Below are 21264 nucleotides of genomic sequence, written 5' to 3' on the forward strand. Positions count from 1 at the left end.
TTTCTTTTTTTCTTAGAGAATGTGTTAGGATGTATAGCAGCATCTTTGACAAATTGAGCAAATACAGGATCTGCTAGAAATTATGGGTGATATGTGCAGCCAAGTCAGGGCATCAGTGGGTATGAAAGATAACTAAAAATATTTTTAATATGTATGTTCATGTATAACTGAAAAATTGTGCTCTACACTGGAAATTGACACAACATTGTAAAATGATTATAACTCAATAAAAAAAAGTAAAATTTTTTAGAAACAGAAAAATTCAAAGATAATGCATTGTTGGAACATTCATCAGTGTAGGACATTAACAGGAGAAAGATCTTATGATTATCTTAATAAGTACATGAAGATGATTGGACAAAATTCAACACCTATTTAAAGCTATTCACAGATAAGGAATAAAAGGAAACTTCCTTAGCAAGATATTGTAGTACATAAGGTGAATTAGCGCACAGGATCTCTTCACCTTCCTGTTGCCTGGGCCTTCAGACTTTCTTGATCATGACCACAATAAGCAATGTTTTATACATATTCTCTCTCTTCCCTCTCCCATCTCTTTCTGTCTCTATATCTGTCTCTGTCTCTTTTTTCCCACCTTTACAAATTTATACGATGTATTTGGAAAAAAAAATATATATATATATAAAGCTTTAATGAAACAATGTTTATTTTTGCTAGGTACACTGATAGTTTATATTCTGTTCTATTTTGTTTTTTAAAATGCCATTTTGTGACCCACTAAATCAAATTCATGACCTACTGTAATTTAAAATCCATGGTTCTATCCTATCTTATACTGCAGAGGCTTTGAAACTAAGATGTACATTTCCCAAACACCCTTTGCAGCTAGGCTTCTAGGTACAATGAAGTTTCCATCAGTGAGATTCAGATGGAATTTGGAAGGTGGAAGTGAGGAGGAGGCCACATTTATGATGCATCGTTTTTTGTTTTTGTTTTTGTTTTTCTGCTGGGGTCTACAGGGAGGGAGGCATTTGGTTTTGCTGAGGCCGTTTCAATGGAGATGTTGACGGGCAATATTGATTAAAATCTTAACAAGATTTTTTTTTTTAGAAAGAGCTTGGCAAAATAATTCTTGGACTCATATAGAAAAGTGAAGTTCCAAAAATACTCAACAATCCCCCAAAACAAGAGCACACACAAAAGACTCAACATCCCAGGCATTGAAAGTTATAAAGCTGCGGTGTCGGTGCAGCAGTAGACAGGCAGATCAACAGAACATGATAGAGATCCCAGCACAAGGCCGAGCTTCTGTAACAACTTGGCATTTTTTTGAAGATGGCATGCAAATCAGTGGGAAAAGAGCGAACTATTCAGTTATCAATGTGGGAACTACTGGGTTTCCATATCAAAGAAGATAAAACTAGGACCTCACCATAAAAAAGATAAATTCCAGTTGAATGGAAGACCTAAATGAAAAAAAAAGCAAAACTTTAACACTGTTATAAAGTGATATAAGAGAGTGTTCTTGCGACCTTGGGGGATAGATGGATTTTTCAGGCAAGAAGTAAAAATTACAGATCATTCAAAAAGAGAGAGAGATGTTTCGCTGCATCTAAACTGAAGACTTCTCTCTATATGACCAGATGTACCAGAAGGTTAAAAGAAAAGTGATAGGTTAGGAAAAAATATTTGCAACTTCTGTAAAAGATAACAATCAGTATTCAGAATATAGAAAGAATTAGTGCAGATCAGAAAGAAAAATAATAGGAAAATTTACGAAAAATACTGTTAGGCAATTCAGAAGCGAAAAGATGCTCCACCCCGCTAATGAATCAGAAAAATACAAACTGAAACAGCATTAAGTTATTTAAAATCCATTAGATTGAAGGAAAAAAGAGTCCTAATACCATATTTTGAAGATATGAAGAAAAAGGAATTCACTTAATCCTGACAGAAGCATAAATTTATTCATCAACTAGATTGTCAATAGCAAGTCAGGTTGAAAATGTAAATGTTCTATGACACAGAAATTCTGCTTCTATGTGTATATTGTGGAAGAATTTTCAGATATTTTGACCATAGCCTGTTGTAAGAAAAATGTTTCACATTGTGGCACACACAGTATACACACCTGCATACATATCCATCTGTGTATATCTCCACAACAAAGTTTCATAAAACAATACCCTTACTATGTATGCTGCATTGTATTTTCTATGCTATTATAGTTTACTGTAAAATGAAAAGAACATTGGTGAAGACAAAAGTGATTTCACAATTCATAAGCAAATCAAAGCATGCAGTTGGAAAAAGTGAAACATAATATACCTCTTGTCTTTGCCTTAGTTCTTGTCCAGTGCAGGTGTGTGCAAGTTGATACGTACAGAGGTGTCCTTTGTAGTTGTAGCAAAACAATGAAATTAAACACCTTTGTTTAATTATATATTAATATGTATAGGGAAATATAGAGATACCATTTTATATTTATAGAATGGGGTAAAATGTAAGAGTTTTATTTATTGAAATGGGTGGATGTTCAATGTTGAACAAAATGTTAGCAAAATTTTGCTAGATCAACTCGTTGCGTGGTTAAATTCTTTAGTGAGTGATGGAAGTATTTGCTAATTAAAGAGATTCATATGCTTTCTGTGCCATACTTGACAGTCAAGACTATTGATACTCTGTTGCGGAAATATAAGTCTCACTGTTATTTCCACCCAGATGAAGAGTAATCCGTCTTCCCTATAGGTCTAAATTTCTCCTGAAAAAGAGCTTTGCATCTGTGGAAACATTTAGACAACTTCTCAGCTGAGACCCTAGAGCTCTGTAATATAAAGCTTAGAAGAGATTACTCATTTATTGAAAAATGTCAGCAGCAGATGTTGCCAAATTGTTATTAAAATAACCAGTCCAGACCTTGCAGAATAATTGATTTTGAATAGAATAGATTCTGGAGGAATTGCTTTGCTTCAAAATGTAACTTGGAAGAAATTGAATGGAAGGATTGTGTAAGATGGGCAAAACGCACACTCATCCTGGAGGAGAGCTTAGTAAATGAATGATTTACCAATGTGTGGGCAGAGCTTCCAGAAACCATGGAAGAGAAGGCAGTATGCAGAAGGAAGCCCGTGGATACAGTCTGCACAAGTCAGCCTCCTGGGCAAGCACAGCTTGAGGAGTGGATCCAGAAAGGTAAACCATTCAGCACTGGGAAGCACTTGAAAGTTGGTGAATATTCAGAGCGGGGGCAGGGGGAATAGTTCAGGGGTAGAGCACATGCTTAGCATGCACAAGGTCCTGGGTTCAATCCCCAGTACCTCCATTAAAAAAATAAAGTTGGTAAACATTCCTTACGTCAGGTTAGGGTTTTAAAATTGTCAGAGCTGCGATGTGCTTGCTGGTGATAATACAATGCATTCATTTGCTGCCTAGAGCCACTTTATTGCAGATGCATTTCACCATATATAGGCTGTTTGTTTTCCTATTTGCTACTGCAGGTGGCATGCATCCATTTAATTGTGTAGGAGGATCAAGTTATAGGTGTGTGAATGTACAACAGGGACTCGAACATATTTTACATCGCCTGCAGCTGGAGTGTGATCTGTCAGACAACCGCCCTCAGCCACTCTAATTCTTTCAATGGGTCCCGAAGTGTGAGAGTGTCAAGGACAGCACTTCACTATATCGGTCGTTTTCAAGGGAACAGATTATGATCAGCAAATATTTTAAAGTCTCACATCTCCCCCCACCAATTTCCCTGAAAATACAAAATAGAAAAACGGTGAACTGAAATTAATTGTTGTGCCTATAATATGCTTGCCTCTAATGCAGCATAGTTAGATTGGAAAACTTAATTCTGAAGTTAATAGGGAAGAAAATTGGTAGAGGGCAGCAGTTCTGCCCGTACTAGTTATTGTCATCAAGTTCTCCATTATAGTTTTCTCTGAATGGATACTGTAACCAAGGAAGGGGAGGAGGATGAAGAATATTTTGCTTTTACCGACAGAATGGCAGCAAAATAGACCAGTGGTTAGAAAGTGCCAAACTAACTTTTCCAGAAAGACTCCCAAGACGCTTTTTAGTTCACATAAGTAATCGAGTGTTGTATTAGTTACCTGTTGCTGCTGTAACAAGTTGCCACACACTTAGTGGCTTTAGACAGCACCCATTTATTCTATTACAGTTCTGGAGATCAGTCTATAAAATGAATCTTAAGGGATTAAAATGAAGATGTCAGTGGGGCTGTTTTCCCCTGAATTCTTGGGGGAAAAACATCCAATCCTTTGTCTCTTGCAGCTTCTAGAGGCTGCTGCATTCTTTGGTCCTGACCCCATCACTCCGATCTCCGCTTCTGTTGTCTAACATAGCCACCTTCTCACCCTCCTCTCCTGCCTCCCTCCTGTAAGGGCCTTTGTGATTACATCAGGCCCACCCAAGTAATTCAGGCTACTCTCCCCATTTCTATATCCTTAGTCACATCTGCAGAGTCCCTTTGCCATAAAAGGTCACATTCACAGGTTCTGGTGATTAGAATGTGGACATCTTTAGGAGACATTATTCAGCTTCTCACAGATGTCTTAAGTGTGTGTCATTAAAGTTTCCTAAGTAGAAAGGACCTGCGGGAGTCATCAGTGCAAAATTGTGAAGTTTTATGGGAAAACCTAGTCATCATCTAGAGAAGCTGGACCCAGACAGACCACAGATAACAGCCTCTAATCTGCTTTTATTATTGGGTTTATAGACCCTGTTGGCTAAGCTTAAAGCCTCCCACTTATTGTTTGAAAGAATGAACTGCTTGCAGAAGAATTTAAACCTACTAAGACTTGGTTTCTGAGTTTTACTGGTTGCTGTATCTTAATTTCCAGTAGGTTTTTTTTTATCAAAATCAATTATTATCTCTACCTTTTATTATATGCTCTTAAGCATCCTCTGCTTTTCCATAATTAGAGTGCTTATTGTGTAATTTAATCAATGGTGATGTCTTCCCTAATAAGCCATCAGCTCTATGAAAACTGGTTCCATGTCTTTCTCTTTTCCTACTACAGGCCAGCCTATAGGACTGAACCCAGTGTGTCAATAGGCACTTGGAGATTTTTGAAGGAATGCGTGAATCCCTCACCACTCTTTCATGTGAGCTTAGTTGCTACATTAAACTCAAAAGCAAACAAGGGCTGTATCTTATTCATTTTAGTAACTCTAAGAACTGGCATGGTATTTGGGACATGGTAGGCACTTGTTAAATTTTTGAATGAACGAATACCTAGACGCAAGTCAGTCAAGACTGGCTTATCTGGCCTATCAAGGAATGTGCTCCAACGGGATACTCTTCCCTGAGATCAATTTGAGAAGAGGGTCTGTGGATTACTTAGCTCTGAGAAAGCTACTTATAGGTGGCTAGAAAAACCTTCATTCCACACTAACATCCGTATTACCTAATCTCACTATTTTGTGCAAAAGGGAGAGTTAGGATTAGAGTATGTTCAACAGAGAAATGGTCCCTTTTAACAAGGTCTAAAGTGTCTGCCTTAAAAATAGAAGTTAGCAAACAGGTATGGATTATCAAGTAGTGATCTTGCTCATGTATTTATAGACATTACCAAGATACCATTTATCCTACTGAGTGGTAGAATAAATAAATTAGGTGATTTTTTTTTATAACCAAGACATCTCCCTGACCCCATAGGGAGGCAATCTACTGTATGATTTTCTTTGGAGGAATTTTGGTGTAACCATCAATGTTGTAACATTCAGATCTCCTAAAATAATTCATCTAGTGGAAACAGCATGTAAAAGATTCAGAAATGCCGTCAATTTTATTCTAGGCATTTGCGAGAACAGCATATTAAGAATGAAAGTCGTTTGGAGTTAGATCAACGTCTAGATTTCCGTGTTTGCTAGGTGTTCAGAAGCTGGCTCTCACATGTTGACTAAAACATAAGTTGCCCTTATTTATCAGAGGAATGCTATTTCAGAGAAATGAATAAATACCCGAAAACAACTCAGAGTAAAGCCTAAGGGGAAAGTTGGGCAGTTAGGCTACTTGTATTTGCTTCTCCATCCTGCCATGTACAGAAGCTATTTATTAATTGGTAAGTAGGTTCCAAAATGTCTTCAAGGCCAGAAAGTGCATTCAGATGCTGTTGAGCTATAGGATCTATTGGGATTGATTTGCCAATATCAAAGCAGAGTCATAGCAAAGCAAATGCATTTCTCACAGTGAAAGAATTTATGATCTTCCCAATCCAGCCCATCAGGGGGGAGATGAGGCTTGATAAAGGTTCAACTGATAAAGGAAAGAATAAATAGGTAAAAAGTTGAAGACCTGGACAGTGGCAGAGAATTTGGGGGGATGGGGAGCAAAGGTAGTGTTGTTTTGTGGAACAAAGTATTTGAGCTAAGCAGAGGTATAAAACATTAACAAATTTAGTTGACACAGGTGTCATAAAATGATATCTGATGTGAAATGAAGTAACTACCTAGGCTTTGTATTTCTTTCAAACCACCCCCAAAAGTTTCAAGTTTATCCTAGAAAATGTACACAAAAGATTTCGTTAATTAGTTTCTTATATTCAAGAGATTATTTCAGGGAAAAAAATCATTTACTCATGAGTACCTACTGTGTGCTATGTCTTATTCTCGGTGCTGAGTTAAAAAAGAGAACATGTATTGAGCAACATTCTAAATAGTTTCTATTTCTTGGCACATCCAGTCCTCAGAAGAAAACTATGAACTGTGTATTATTATTGAATCCATTTTATGGGTGAGAAAACTGAGGCCCAAGTTAAGTCACCTTCCCAAGTCAGGCAACTAACAGTTGGCAAGGCCTGGATTATCTGACTTCAGAGGTCACTTTTCAAGTGACTAAGCTATACTGCTATGATTCTGGAAGGGTTCTTGAATTTTAGCCAGGCCTTGTTTTTACCGTGGGCTGTTTGATGATAATGATGCTGACTACCATGCATAGAGTGTCACTGTATTAATACATTGTATGGGTATGTCCTGCAAGTCTCATGACAGTGCAGTTAGGTCGGTGTGTATAATCCCTGCTCTGCTGATGAAAACAACGAAGCTTGGGGGCATTTAAGTAACTTTCTCAAGGTCACAGCTAGTCAGAGGTGGTGCTGGGTCTAGATCCCATTTTGTCTTATGCTAAGGCCCATGCACTTAATTACCCCTCCTGGTCTGCCTCCTGTGAAAGAGAGTTAATTCAAGAGATGAGGAGGCATTCTGTTTCAAGGTCTATTAGAAACAGCTCCACCTTCTCTCTGGCTTTCTGGACAAGCACAGTGAATTGAAAAGAACAGATGCCGGTGGAACCCTTACGAAGCCAAGGCTCAGGCATTTCGATTAGGCTCTTTCTGGCGGCAGATCATTTTAAGGGTTCTAATTAGTTAATAAATTCTCCCTGTACTCTAGAACCATCGAGATTTTTTTCTTCTTTCCAGAACTACATCAATAAAGGACTACATGTCTGTCAAGTCAAAAATATGGATTGAAAAGCTCATGGAGATGCAGACTCCTCATTCATGAGCCAAATCCAGTTCTGATCTCATAGAGAAGATGGACAAATTCTCCACATCTCTGGAGTACCCTTTGCGATTACTTACTCACTTTGGGGCACCTATTGACCTACCATTCCACCAAATACATTTGAGAAAAATTCACTGAGCTCCTACTGTGCACCAGGCATTGTCGTAGGGTTGGAGTTGTCAAAGATCAGTGAGGTGGGTTTCTCAAGCTGTCAGCTTTTCCAGAGTCTTTGACCTAAATGAATATAGGGCGATTTAATTAAGTATTACAAAGGTGAAAGGGCTTTGGTGAAATTAGAGCCTCTGGGATCCAAGTTTGGGAAACTGGCTAGTGACAGAAATGGATTTCTTTTCCAATGAAGAGCTTCTTGAGAAGTGAGGTCTTAGGCTGAGACTTTTGATAGTGATTTCAAGGAAATCTAAGTCACATAACTTCTAAGCTATCTCTCACCCTATGCTTTTATTTATGCCAATAATTAATTAACAGCCTGTTATCTGGGGAGAGGAAGTTTCCTATCAGCAAAGGGACACATAAACGTTTCCTCTTGCAAATACTCTTTAACTTTATCAGATTAGCCACATTTCAAAGTCCAATGTAAAGACCGGGCCTTCCCGACTGCTACCATTTTTTTTTCCACATACCTCATTAAACATCTTTATTTGATACTTAATGACTTAGCTTTGGAATAGTTCAAAGTTGTCCCCAAAGAAATTTTAAGTACCCTCTGAAGTCTTCACAGTGTCTCATGAATATGGTTTCAGAATCAGAGAGACATTCTCATTTTCCTCTTCTTTAACATAAAATGTTAATAATACCATCTTTATTTTAAGTCCTTGTGCTGATTACTAAGTAATATATATGTAAAACTCCAGCCACCAAATAGGGAAGACTTCAATAAATTCTGTCACTTAGAAACTGCCAAAGAATTTAAAACAAGGATTCAATACACATTTTTTAAAGTGTTTAAAAAAAAGTGAACTCTCATGGTGCCATTTTTTTTGGTCCCAAAAATGAAATTGACATGGAGTGTTTCAAAAAAACATATTTGAAATCTGCTCCAGTTCATTTGCTGCCTAATTATGTAACTGAGGAAGGAAGACCACTTCCCTCTTTATCGTCCTTGAAGATCTGTAAGTGCCCTTCCCCCATTCCCCTCCCACTTGCCTGAGGAATCTTGGGTGGGGGAGGAGGCAGTAGCCTCCTCTTGGGAGGAGAGGAAGGACTATAAAAACCATTTTCTCCAGCCCTGGATAGCAGATCTTTTTCCCTTTTGGAACCAGCTTGGAAGGGTAAGTGTGGGAGAGAGGTAATTGGAGGGGGGGGGGGGGGGTGCGCGCGCGCGCGAGCGCGTCTGTGTGTGTGTTTCCCATCTAAAGCTCTACGAGGGAACTGGGGGGAGGAATGGAGGAATGCCCGCTGCACCGTTCTCTGGGCCAAAAAAGGAGAGAAAAAGATTCTTGAAGATTCTTTCTGGCTGCAGGTACGCTCGGGAAGAGTGTAATCTGGTCTGAGTGTTCTCAGTGTTTAAATCATGGAAGCCCAAGGGAGCCTTAGGTGAACCAACAGGAAGCAAATGCAATTACACATTGTATAGACCACCCTTAAGGTTGATGGACAGGTCTTACTGTTTTGAGAACAAACAAATGTTACCAGAGTCACTTGTATCTAGTTGTTCACAAGGGTTATGTCCCCTGTCCTTTTCCCTTTTCACTTTATGTATTCTCCCCGAGCAATCGCAACATCATGCACTCCAAATGTTGTTTTATTATTTATAGCATATCCTTTTTTCTGATTATAAAAATAGCAATCTATTAACTGTAAAGAAAAATCAGTGAAAACCAGCTAACATGGAAAATAAAAATTAGATGCAATTTCGACACCCAGAGAACGCCATTTTTAACCTTTTCTCCATGTTTGGGTAATGATTTGTGACGTCCTTTTTTCCATTTGTCAATATATCACAAACATTTTTCTGATATTAAATGTTCTTTTACTATGTAATTTTTAAAGACTGCAAAGACTTTCATCACATAAATGTATTAGAACTTATTAGCCCATGTCCAGTTGCTAGATATTTAGTTTGGGTCCATTTTTTCCTATTATAAACGAGGCATACAGAGAGTTGGTGTACCTCTTCTGTTTCTTCTTTATAAATTTTAAGATACAGACTTATTGAGTCAAGGGGCATGATTTTTTAAGGTTTTGATGAAAGTTGTCCTGTCAGGTTACACTGCCATTATTAATATATGAGGCCCAGATTCCCCACTGGCTTCTAAGCACATTACCTTTTTCTAGTTTTTGCCAAATTATCAAACTGGGGGAGAGGCCAGGTGAAAGGAGTATCTCACTGTTCAGAGTTTTTTAATTTGCATGTTTTTGTAATTAAGGGTGAAATAGTTTCGTGTTTATTAACCATTGCGTTTCTTCTGTGGATTGCCTGTTTGGGTTCTCTGCTTATTCTATATTGTGAAATTGTGTTTTCTAATTGTGAAGTTTTGAGTTCTTAATTAAGGTTTTCAGGACCTTCAGCCTCTGTTCTTCATATCCACAAGTTTAGATAAATGTTCATCTCCTTTCTCTTCTGGTTCCTCTTGTGATTCGTTTTTATATTTAATTCCTTAATTTACTTGGAATTTATCTCGGTGTATGAGGGGATATAGGGACCTGGCTTGATTTTTTTTTTTATTTTTCCTGAACTGCTGAGCATTTTTCTTTCATCTCAGTCGCTCATAGTGACCCTACAGATTAAAAACGCCACTTTATCTCAGGATCTGTCAGAATCCAGAATCCAGAATCCATGGTCAGGGTTGTTTGGGCAGAAGACGGAAGCGGGTGGGAGGAAACGGGGCTTGGGAAGACAATAAGGAAACTTCAACTTTATGAACAGTATTGTGTTAATTATACGTTTTTAAAAAGATCAGCAGCAAAAATGACAAATACTTTCATTTGTAAAGTCTGGACGTATGGGCCTAGAAATATTTTTCATTTGCTCTGTAAAAAATTTATGGGAACTGTATATTCCCTGGAAAATTAAAAAAATCACTAGTAATTTGAGCCTAGCACCTTCTTAGCAATTTTATCATTTTATCTATAAATGTTCTTACTTCTTTTAAATGAATTTTCCTCATTAATTTTATCCTAGGACACCATCCACTTTGTTCATATGTTGAATTAATTAGCATATAGCTTAGCAGATTAATCTCTCCATGTATATGACTCTCTCTTTCTGGTTCCTATTTTGTATATTGTAATTGTCTTCTTAGTTGATGGGGTTAACTAAAGTGTCTTTGTGTTTCTCTTTCTCTTGTTTTTAGTTTTTTTTTTTTTTTAAACTTCTAAGTAGTTTAGAAGTATTTTGTATATAAACATTTTTTGTTTTTGTTTTGTACTGGTCAAAAGATGTAGCCAGCACGATTTCTTTTTAGAATATTTAAGATTCTCTTTGCCATGACTTTTCTACATTTTTTATGAGCAATGGATAAGACCATGTTTCTGTTTTAGTTTTTGCCTAATTGATCTACCAAGGTCTGAGAAATGTATGTTAAAACCTTCTACACTATTGTGTTTTTCCAGCTTCTTTTCGTACTTCTAGTAGTTTATGCTTTATATGATTATGCTTAATGTCATTAATAGTAAAGGATTCCTTCTTGACTATTACATCATCATATTGTATATTAAAAACAGTAGAAAATTGAAATCATTGTGTTCCATCTGAGAGTCTATAAAGGAGTTTAATCCACATATTTTTTTTGTCATAATTGATATTCTGGGCTTCTGTCATCCTATGTTTTCTGGCTTTTATATTTCCTTGCTGTATTGTATACTTTCTACCTTTTTCTATATGGATTGTGTTTTTTTATTGCAATAAAATACACATAACATAAAACTTACCATTTTAATCATTTTAGGTGTACTGTTCTGTGGCATTAAATACATTCACATTGTTGTACAACATCACCACCATCCATCTCAAGAATTTTTTCATCTTCCAAATCTATTAAACTCTATTCAATAAACACTAAATCCCCATTCTTTCTCTCCCTAGCCCCTAGGAACCAATGTTCCGCTTCTGACTCTGTGAATTAGACTACTTAAGTACCTCATAAAGCAGATTTGTCCTTTTGTCACTGGCTTTTTTGACTCAGCATAATGACTTCAAAGTTCATCGTTGCATGTTGTCAGAATTTCCTTACTTTCTAAGGTTGTATAATATTCCATTGCATGTATATACCGTATTTTGTTTATCCATTCATCTGTTGATGGACACTTGGATTGCTTCTGCCTTTTGGCTGTTGTGACTAATGCTGCTATGAACTTGGGTGTACAGTATCTATCCAAGTCCCTACTTTGATTTCTTCTGAGTACAATTTGTAGCTCTTCTTTAAAGAAATGACTTTTGAAGTCCAATGCCCATTTTTTACTTGAATTGTTGTTGAGTTGTAGGAGTTCTTTATATGTGCTGTATATCAATCACCAATAGGTATATGATTTGCAAATATTTTCTCTCATTCTGTATTTTGTCTTTTCAGTTTCTTGACAATGTTTTCTTGATGCACAAGTTTTTAACTCTGATGTAGTCCAATTTCTTTTTACTTCTGTCACCTATGCTTTTGGTGTCATACCCAAGAAACCATTGCCAAATCCAGTGTCATGAAGCTTTTCCCCTGTGTTTTCTGCTAAGATTTTTATGGTTTTAATGCTTATGTTTGGGTCATTGATCCACTTTGAGTTAATTTTTGTATGTTATCTAAGATAGGGGTCCAACTTCATTCTTTTGCATGTGGAAATCCAGTTATTCTCATGAATTTGAGTAAATTTTTCAGGATGGCTCTGTAATTATATACTTTCTAAATTCTTATACATCTTCTTCATGCTGAATAAAAACATTTTCCCCCCAAACTTTGTCAATTTGCTTGATTGTAGTCTGTCACTTACTGCCATAGAGAAGTCTGTGGCCATCCCACTTTTGGCCCCTTTTCCTGGATATTGGTAGAGTTCTTTACTTATTTAAATTGTAAAAATTTGCTTGGACACATCTAACTAATCTTGTTCTCTTCATTTACGTTGTATGGAACGTGTGAGTCCTTTATCCTCTGGATTCGGGTCTTTTTTCATTGGAGGAAGCTTCCTTTGGTTTTTTATTTAATTATTGTTTGTTCTGCTCTCTTCTTAAGGTGCACCATGTGTTGTTTCTGTTTTCTTTTCTTCATTTTCATCATCTTCCCATCATTTTAATATTTTTGTCCTTTTCTTTTGCATTAGAGGAGGTTTCTCATATTTGTTCACATGATTAATTTGACTTACAGTAATGCAGATTCTTCTCTTTCTGCTTTTAATTCTGTTTTAAATTTATTTTTGATTATTATTATATTCCTCACAGCCTTTCTTTAACTTAGTCCAGCCAGATCCTTCTTTGTCTACCTATTGCCTTAGAGTTTTATCGTTCATCTTTTATTTAATCAATTTCATGCTTTTTTGAATTTTATATACACCATGAAAATAGAAACTACCTAAATCTTCTTTCTTATAGTAAATACTTTTACAAATATCCTCATGCTCCATTCCTTGAATGATGGTTTTCCTCCATGTTTTGGGGTTATATAATATCTTCACAACCCCGTGTTAACTTTTTATTGATTAAAGACAAATCCAGTCCTGATGCTTGTCAGAAACTTGTTGGATTCTTATTGGATCCCCTCACCTGGAAACTATTAGAATTTTACTCCCTGATTTTAACTTTGGGAGTTGGTTGATAGAAGTTTGCCTGAGTAGTTCAATGTCCCAGGACCTGGGTGGAGGGGAGACTGAGCTGGGGCTGCAGGCTGTCCCAGCAGGGGAAATCTGTCTCCTTCAGGCTGGGCAAATCCTCTGAACCAGGGTCTGGTCTGCCACATTTAATTTTCTGTTTGGCTTGGCTGCCATCCCAGATGGTATGTATGCTTGTTATCTGGGTTCTTAAAAGTTTATCTTCCCAGTTCTAGCAGAGTCACCATCTGGTTGTCTTCCTCCCACCCAGGAAGAAATACAACACCTTCTGAGACCAGTTCCCCACAACTGGACCTGGGAACTGGAAGAGGTGGAGCACCTCTCCTCTGGCTGATATCCTCTTTCCAAATTAGGGAATATTAATGGATTTTGGCATAACCCATGCCTACTGACTATAACACACATCCCATCCTATCATGACGGGGAATTGGTGCCTTCTAGGTTGTGTGCATCTGCAGTTTGTGACATATCAGTAATATCACCCCTTAGTTCCGATGTGAATAAAAAAGAAACGTCTTTTTCTTTTTCAGTGGTCATTTCATTTGTCTTGAGGGTAAGGGTGGAGGATGGCTTTTGATGCCTGGGCTTGTTTTGTCATTTGATTGGAAGTCTACAGTCATTTAGTGCCTCCTAACTTAATATCGCTATTGTTGCTGTCTTTCTTTCTGTGATTAGAAGGATTTCTTTCTGGATGCAAATGTTGTCACTTTATTTACCAGCTTAAAAACTCAGTGGTCCCCCAGTAGCTACAGGACAGAGTCCAGATGCCTCATGTTAGTCGCCACCATTATCTGGACACTGCTGACCTCTAGGGTCTCAGATCATACCACTTTCCACAGCAACAAACTCATTCTAGTTTCTTAAATGCCTTAGGTTGTATATATATTTTTCTTTTCTAAAATATTAATTTAAGCCTCCCTTTTGCTATGCATTATGCTGGACCTTGGGAAACAGTCTTTCTAATAAATTCGAACTTCAGGTGATCTTTTAAGACTGGTTAAGGAGACAGAGAAGTGTGTCATGAACAATCCAGTTTTGATAACTCCTATCATGTAGGTTAGCAGGAAGCATATAGAGTATGCTTTAGGAAAGTTCTTATGCCCCCAGTGTTTCTTTTACTTTTTTGTTGAGGTATAATTCATATACCATAAAATCTGCTCTTTTAAAATGTATGATTCACTGTTTTTTTTAGCATGCTCACAAGGTGGTGTAACCATCACCACTATCTGATTCCAGAATATTTTCATCATCCCCAAAAGAAATTTTGTACCCATTAGCAGTTGTTCCCCATTCCCATTTGTCCCCAGCCACTGTCAATTACAAATTTATTTTCTGTCTCTATAGATTTATCTATTACAGATACTTCATATAATTCATGGCCCTTTATGTCTGTTTTTTTTTTTAACTTAGCATAATGTTTTCGAGCTTTGTCCATATTGTAGCATGCATGTATCAGCATTTCATTCCTTTTTATTGCCAAATAATATTCCATTGTGCGGATATACCACATTTTATTTATTCATTCATTAGTCAGTGGACAATTAGGAGGTTTCTACTTTTTAGCTATTATTGATCATGCTGCTATGAACATTTATGTACAGATTTTAATATGGACGTATGTTTTCATTTCTCTTGGGTATGTACCTAGGAGTAGAATTGCTGACTCTCTGTTCAACTTTTTGAGTACTGTAAAATTGTTTCCCAATGTGGATGTACCATGTTACATTCCCACCAGCAATTTATGAAGGTTGTAACTTCCCCACATCCTCACAACATTTGTTGTCTGTCTTTTTGATTATAGCCATCCTACTGGATATTTAGTGGCACCTCATTGTGGTTTTAATTTGCATTTTTCTAATGTCTAATGATGTTGAACATCATTTCATGTGTTTTATTGGCTTATTTGTATGTCTTATTTGTTGAAATGTGTATTCAGATCCTTTGCCCATTTCTTAGTTGATTTAATTGTCTTTTTATTGTTGCGTTTTAAGACTTCTTTATGTAGTCCGGATACCAGACTCTATCAGAAATATAATTTGCAAATATATTCTCCCATTCTATGGGTTATCTTTTCACATTTTGTTGGTGATCTTTGAAGCACAATAGTTTTTAATTTTTATGAAATCTTATTTGTCTATTTTTCTTTGATTGCTTGTTCTTTAGATGTCATATGTAAGAAATAATTGCTATTCCAAGGTCATGAAGATTTATACCTATATTTTCTTCTAAGAGTTCTATAGTTCTTACAATTAGGTCTTCCATTTTTATTTAATTTTGTATATGGTATTAGGTAGGAATCCAAATTCATTCTTTTGCATATGAATATCCATTGTTCTAGTACCATTTTTGAAAGGATTGTTCTTTCCCATCAAATTGTCTTGACACTTCCATTGAAAAGTAATTGGTCATAGATGTATGGGTTTTTCCCCTGATACTCTATGCCAGTATCATACAGTCATGCTTATAGTTGCTTTGTAATAAGTTTTGATCAGGAAACATGAGTCCTTCAACTTTGTTCTTCATTTTCAAGGTTTTTATTTTGGCTATTCTTTGTCCCTTTTATTTGCATATAAATTTTAGAATTAACTTGTTAATATCTGCCCCAAGAGGTAGCCGGAATTTTTGTAGATATTGTGCTGAATTTGTAAACTACTCTGGGGAGTATTGCCACCATCTTAACAATAGTGAGTCTTCCATTTAATGAATATGAAATATCTTTCTAACCTACTTAAGTCTTATTTAATTTCTGTCCGTGTTTTTAAATTTTCAGTGTACAAGTCTTACACTTTTTTGTCAAATTTCTTTCTAACTATTTTATTCTTTTTTATGCTATTATAAATAGAATTATTTTCATAATATCATTTTCAGATTGTTTATTTCTAAGTGCATAGTAATAAAACTGACAACTGATTTTGTATATTGGTCTGGGTCTTACATCCACCAGCTTTGCTGAACTTGTTTGTTAGAACTAATAGGTTTGTGTGTATGTGGATTCCTTGATTTTCTATATACAAGATTATGTGATCTTCAAATAGAGATCATTTTATTTCTTCCTTTCCAATCTGAATGCTTTTTTTTTTCTTTTTCTTGCCTAGTTACTCTGGCTAGAACCTCCAGAATAATGTTGAATAGAAGTGGTGAGACTGAACTCCTTGTTTTCTTCCTAACCTTAAGGAGAAAGCTTTCAGTCTTTCACCATCAAATATGTTAGCTGTGGGTTTTTAAACAGGTAGCTTTATCAAACATAGATGACCTAACAAACTATAATTTGTTGATTTTTTTTTCATGATATGTTGAAATAAGCTTGCTTTTCTGCCATAAATCCCTTTTGGTCATGATAGATGGTCCTTGCTACATATTGCTGGGTTGGTTTGCTAGTATTTTGAGAATTTTTGAATCTGTATTCATAAAGGATATTGGTCTATAGTTTTCTTTGATTGTGATGTCCCCTATCTAGTTTTGGTATTAGGGTAATATTAACCTCATAAAGTAAATTAAGAAGTGTTCCTTCCTCTTGTATTTTTTTTGGAAGAGTTTGTGAATAGTTAGTGTTAATTCTTCTTTATTTGGTAGGATCCACCTGTGAAGCCATCTAGTCCTGAGTTTTTTTTCTGGGAGGTTGTTTGATTACTAATTTAAACTCTTTAATTGTTATATGTCTCTTCAAATGTTCTATTTCTTCTGGAGTCAGTTTTGGCTGTTTTTTTTTTTTGTTTTGTTTTGTTTTGTTTTTTTTGTCTGTTATAGATATTTGTCCATTTAGGCTATGCGCTTTGTTGGCATACAGTTGGTCATAGTGTTCCCTTATTATTCCTTTTGTGTTTCTGTGTGGTCACTAGTGACGCTCCTCTTTTATTCTTGATTTTTGGTACTTTGAATCTTCTCCCTTTTTTTCTTGCTCATTCTAGCTAAAGGCTTGTCAATTTCATTGATCTTTTCAAACAACCAACTTTTGGTTTCATTGTTTTTTTTTCTGTATTTTTTCTGTTTCACTTATTTACATTCTAATCTTTATTACTATTTTCAGTGTTCTTTAGGTTTAGTTTACTCTTCTTTTTCTAGTTTCTTCAGGTAGAAGTTATTTATTTGATATCTTTCTTTGTTTTTATTATAGGCATTTACAGCTATAAATTTCCCTCTAAGCATTGTTTTACCTGCATTCCGCAAGTGTTAGTATGTTGCGCTTTCATTTTCATTCATTTCAAAATATTTTCTAATTTCATTTGTGATTTCATTTTGGCCCATTTGTTATTTAGGAGTGTGTTTTTTAATTTTTACATATTTGTGAATTTTCCAAATGTCTTACTATTATAGATTTCTAATTCAATTTTATTGAGATTGGAGAATATACTTTATATGACTTATGTCCTTTTAAATTTATTGAGATTTTTATAGCCATACATATGATCTTTCCTAGAAAATGTTCTATGTGCACTTGAGAAGAATGTATATTCTGCTGTAGTTAGGTGAGTGTTCTATAGATGTTTATTAGGTCAATTGGTTTACAGTTGTTGTTCAAGTCTCTTATTTCCTTGTTGACTTTTTTGTCTGGTTCTTCTACCCATTACTGAAAGTGGGGTATTGGAGTTTTCAACTATTATTGTTGAATTTTCCTTTTCTCCTCTAAATTCTGCCAGTTATTGCTTCATTTGTGTTGGGTCTTATTGTTAGAGGTGTGTATATGTTTATAATTGTTACATCTTTTTGATGAATTGACCCTTTTTTACTTTAAAATATTCTTCTTTGTCTCTAGTAACAGTCTTTATCTTAAAGTCTATTTTGCCTGATATTGGTATATCCAACTCTTATTGTTTCTTTTTCCATTCATTTACTTTCAACCTGTTTATGTCTTCGAATCCAAAGTGTCTCTCTCGTAAAGCATAGAGTTGGAGTATGTTTTTTTAAGAACTTATTGTGTCAATATCTGCTTTTTAATTAGTGTGTTTAATCCATTTGTGTCTAATGTAATTACTGATAAGTTAGGATTTACATTTACCATTTTGTTATTTGTTTTCTATATATCATGTCCTTTTTCTTCTGCTCCTCCATCAGTGCCTTTTCTGTGCTAGGTATTTTCTAGTATACCATTTTATTTCCTTCTCATTTCATTTACTATGTATTTTTCATTTATTTACTTTCTGGTTACCCTGGGATTACAGTTAACATCTTAGCTCATAATAACTTAATTCAGATTGATGCTAACTTAACTTGAATTGTATACAAAAACTTTGTTCCTGAATAGTTCTATTCCTTACCCCCTCCTTTTGTGCTATTATTGACATACAAATTACATCTTTATACTTTGTGTGCCCATCAACAGATTTATAATTATTGCTTTATAGAGTTGAATTCTTAATCAGATAGGAGAAAAAAGAGAAAATACATATCCATTTATACTTTATTTTATATTTATCTTTGTAGTTGCATTTACTGATGTTCCTTATTTTTTATATGGGTTCGAGCTACTGCCTAATGTCCCTTTATATTAACTTGAAAGACTCTTCTTAGTATTTCTTATAAGATCAGTCTGCTAGTGATAGCTATTTTTTTTTATTATCTGTGGATATCTTAATTTTTTTCATTTTTTGAAGGATAGCATTACTTAATATAGAATTCTTGGTTGACAGGTTTGGTGTCTATTTGTTTTGGTTTGGATTTTTTTGGTACCTTGTATATGTCATTCTGCTTCCTGGTCTCCATGGCTTCTGCTGAGAAATCAGCAGTTAATCTTACTGAGAATTCCTTGTACATGATGAGTCACTTCTCTCTGGAGGCTTTCAAGATACTTTGTCTTTCAGTAGTTTGATTATGATGTGTCTAAGTGAATCTATTTGGATTTTTCCTACTTGGAGTTTATTTGGCTTCTTGGATATATAGAATAATGTTTTTCATCAAGTTTAGGAATTCTTCAAATATCTGTTCTGTTTCTTTTTCTCTTTTTCCTCTTCTTCTGGGGTTCCTTTGTTTATATATTTAATTGTGTCCCACAGGTCTCTGAGGCTCTTTTAATTTTTATTTATTCTTTCTTTTTCTTTCTATTTATCAGACTGTACAATTTCAATGACCTATTTTCAAGTTTGCTGATTCTTCTTCCTGCTCAGATATTATATTAATCTCCTCTAGTGAATTTTCCATTTTAGTTATTGTACATTACAACTCCAGAACTTCTATTTGATTCCTGTTCATAAATTATATCTCTTTATTAATTAACTTGATGAGGCATTGTTCTCATACTTTTCTTCAGGTTTTAGACATGACTTTCTTTTGTTCTTTGAACATATTTAAGATAACAGGCTTAAAATCTTTGTCTAATAAATCCAATGTCTAGGCTTCCTCAAGGACAGTTTCTATTTACTGCTTTTTTTTCTTGATCATGTGCTATCATTTTTATTTCTTTGCATGTCACATAATTTTTTGTTGTTGAAAACTAGACATCTTAAATACGTAACATGGCAGCTGAAAAAATCAGATTCCTCTCATCCCCAGGGCTTGTCATTGTTTCTGTTTGTTACGATTATTGTTGGGTTTTTGGTGACTTCTGAACTAATCCTGTAGTCTGTGTTCTTTGTTGTCTGTGGCCACTGAGATTTCTGCTTACTTAACTTAGTGGTCAGCTAATGATTAGACAGAGATTTTTCTGACTACCTGGAATCAATATGTGTCTCAGTCTCTGCCAAGGGACCCTGATGTGTGTTGGGGCATGCCTTCAACAAACAGCAAGGGAATTTACAACTCTCCCTTAGCCTTCACTTCCTGCTGGTGCAAAGCCTCAAGTCAGCCAGAGTTGAGAGCTTAGGGCCTTCTCAGGTCTTTTCCTGAGCATGTTTATAGCCCTGGAAATGTGAAAAACCCTATGTACAGGTGTAGCCTTCTAGATTGCCAGAAATTTGTAGGAGCTTTCCAAAACGCCTATGAACATCTCATCCCTCAGCTCTTTTAAGCTGTTGGTAGGTCTTTTGTTTGCCTCAACTATTATTCACCTCTTTAGGTAGTCATAAAGTTAAATAATTGACCATAATTATTTTACCAAATGCCCTTAGGGAAGTCTGTTTACACTAGGAGAGCCCTGAGTCAGTCAAATATAGACAGCAAGGGAGGTCTCCCAGGGAACTACTAGCCAGATCAAATAATGATAATTCTCTGGAAATGCAGGAACTCCACCCCTGTTCTACTTCCTCTGCGGGCTGCCAAGCTGTTGGTTTTCACAGTGTGTATGGGCTGTTAATTTCCAAGCTTGCTGCGGAACTGGAGAGTGAAATACTGAAGTTAAAACACCACAAAACTCTCTCTACTTACCAAGATTCAGCTGTTTTTCTTGAATAAATGCTCCCCAGGTTGCTGCAAGCCTTTAGTTAATTTCCTGATTTCTGAAAAAGTTGATTCTGCTCTTTTTTGACAGTTTTCTCATTACTTTCATGGAGGAGAGAATTTTTGAAAGTTTTTACTCCGCCGTTTTCACTGACATCACTTGCTTCTGTGCTTTTTAACCTACTGTTTTCTTTTCCTGGAGCACCTTTCCTTTGCTAAATGCCCTCATGGGGTTCTTTTCACCTTACAAGACCCAGTCTAAATGTTCCTTCTTCAGTGAGCTTTTCCTTAACCTGCCAGACAATATTGATCGTATCTGCCTTAGCACCATTGAGCAGTGGTCTTGCTTGTAGTTATCACTGTTGTACTTTTTATCATCCTGTATTGCAATTAGGTGTGTTTCTCTAAACATCACTAAAGCGGGCTCTTTTTGTTTCTCGTCTATAAGTTTGGAACTCTTCAGTGTGGTGCCATGTTTAATGTAAAGAAAAGTGTTCTCAATGTTCTATAACTTAAGTTCACACAACTACTCTGAGAGGTTTTACTAAAGGCTTTAAAGTAGAAAATACAAAATCCACTTATTAAGAGATTAAAACCAACTTATTAATAGACCTCCAAATAGCAAACAGATTTGTCAGTTAGGTGCTCTTCTGTCTATCTTACAAAGCAGTCTTGCTGGGAGTGGTTGACTTTTACCCA

The 21264-nt window shown here is 35.8% G+C and overlaps 1 protein-coding gene across 8 annotated transcripts in view; it reads left to right on the top strand.

The window, feature by feature from the left end:
- Positions 1-5904: 5904 nt before the first annotated feature.
- MAB21L3 (mab-21 like 3) overlaps positions 5905-21264 on the top strand; it is a 261064-nt gene continuing 245704 nt past the window's right edge. For all 8 annotated transcript variants that reach the window (XM_074370260.1, XM_074370258.1, XM_074370261.1 and 5 more), the window contains exon 1: positions 5905-8780. The gene's annotated coding sequence lies outside the window, so the exon portion shown is untranslated. The remainder of the gene's footprint in view (positions 8781-21264) is intronic.

This window comes from Camelus bactrianus, chromosome 9 (assembly GCF_048773025.1).
Source record: "Camelus bactrianus isolate YW-2024 breed Bactrian camel chromosome 9, ASM4877302v1, whole genome shotgun sequence".
NCBI classification, from domain to species: Eukaryota; Metazoa; Chordata; class Mammalia; order Artiodactyla; family Camelidae; genus Camelus; species Camelus bactrianus.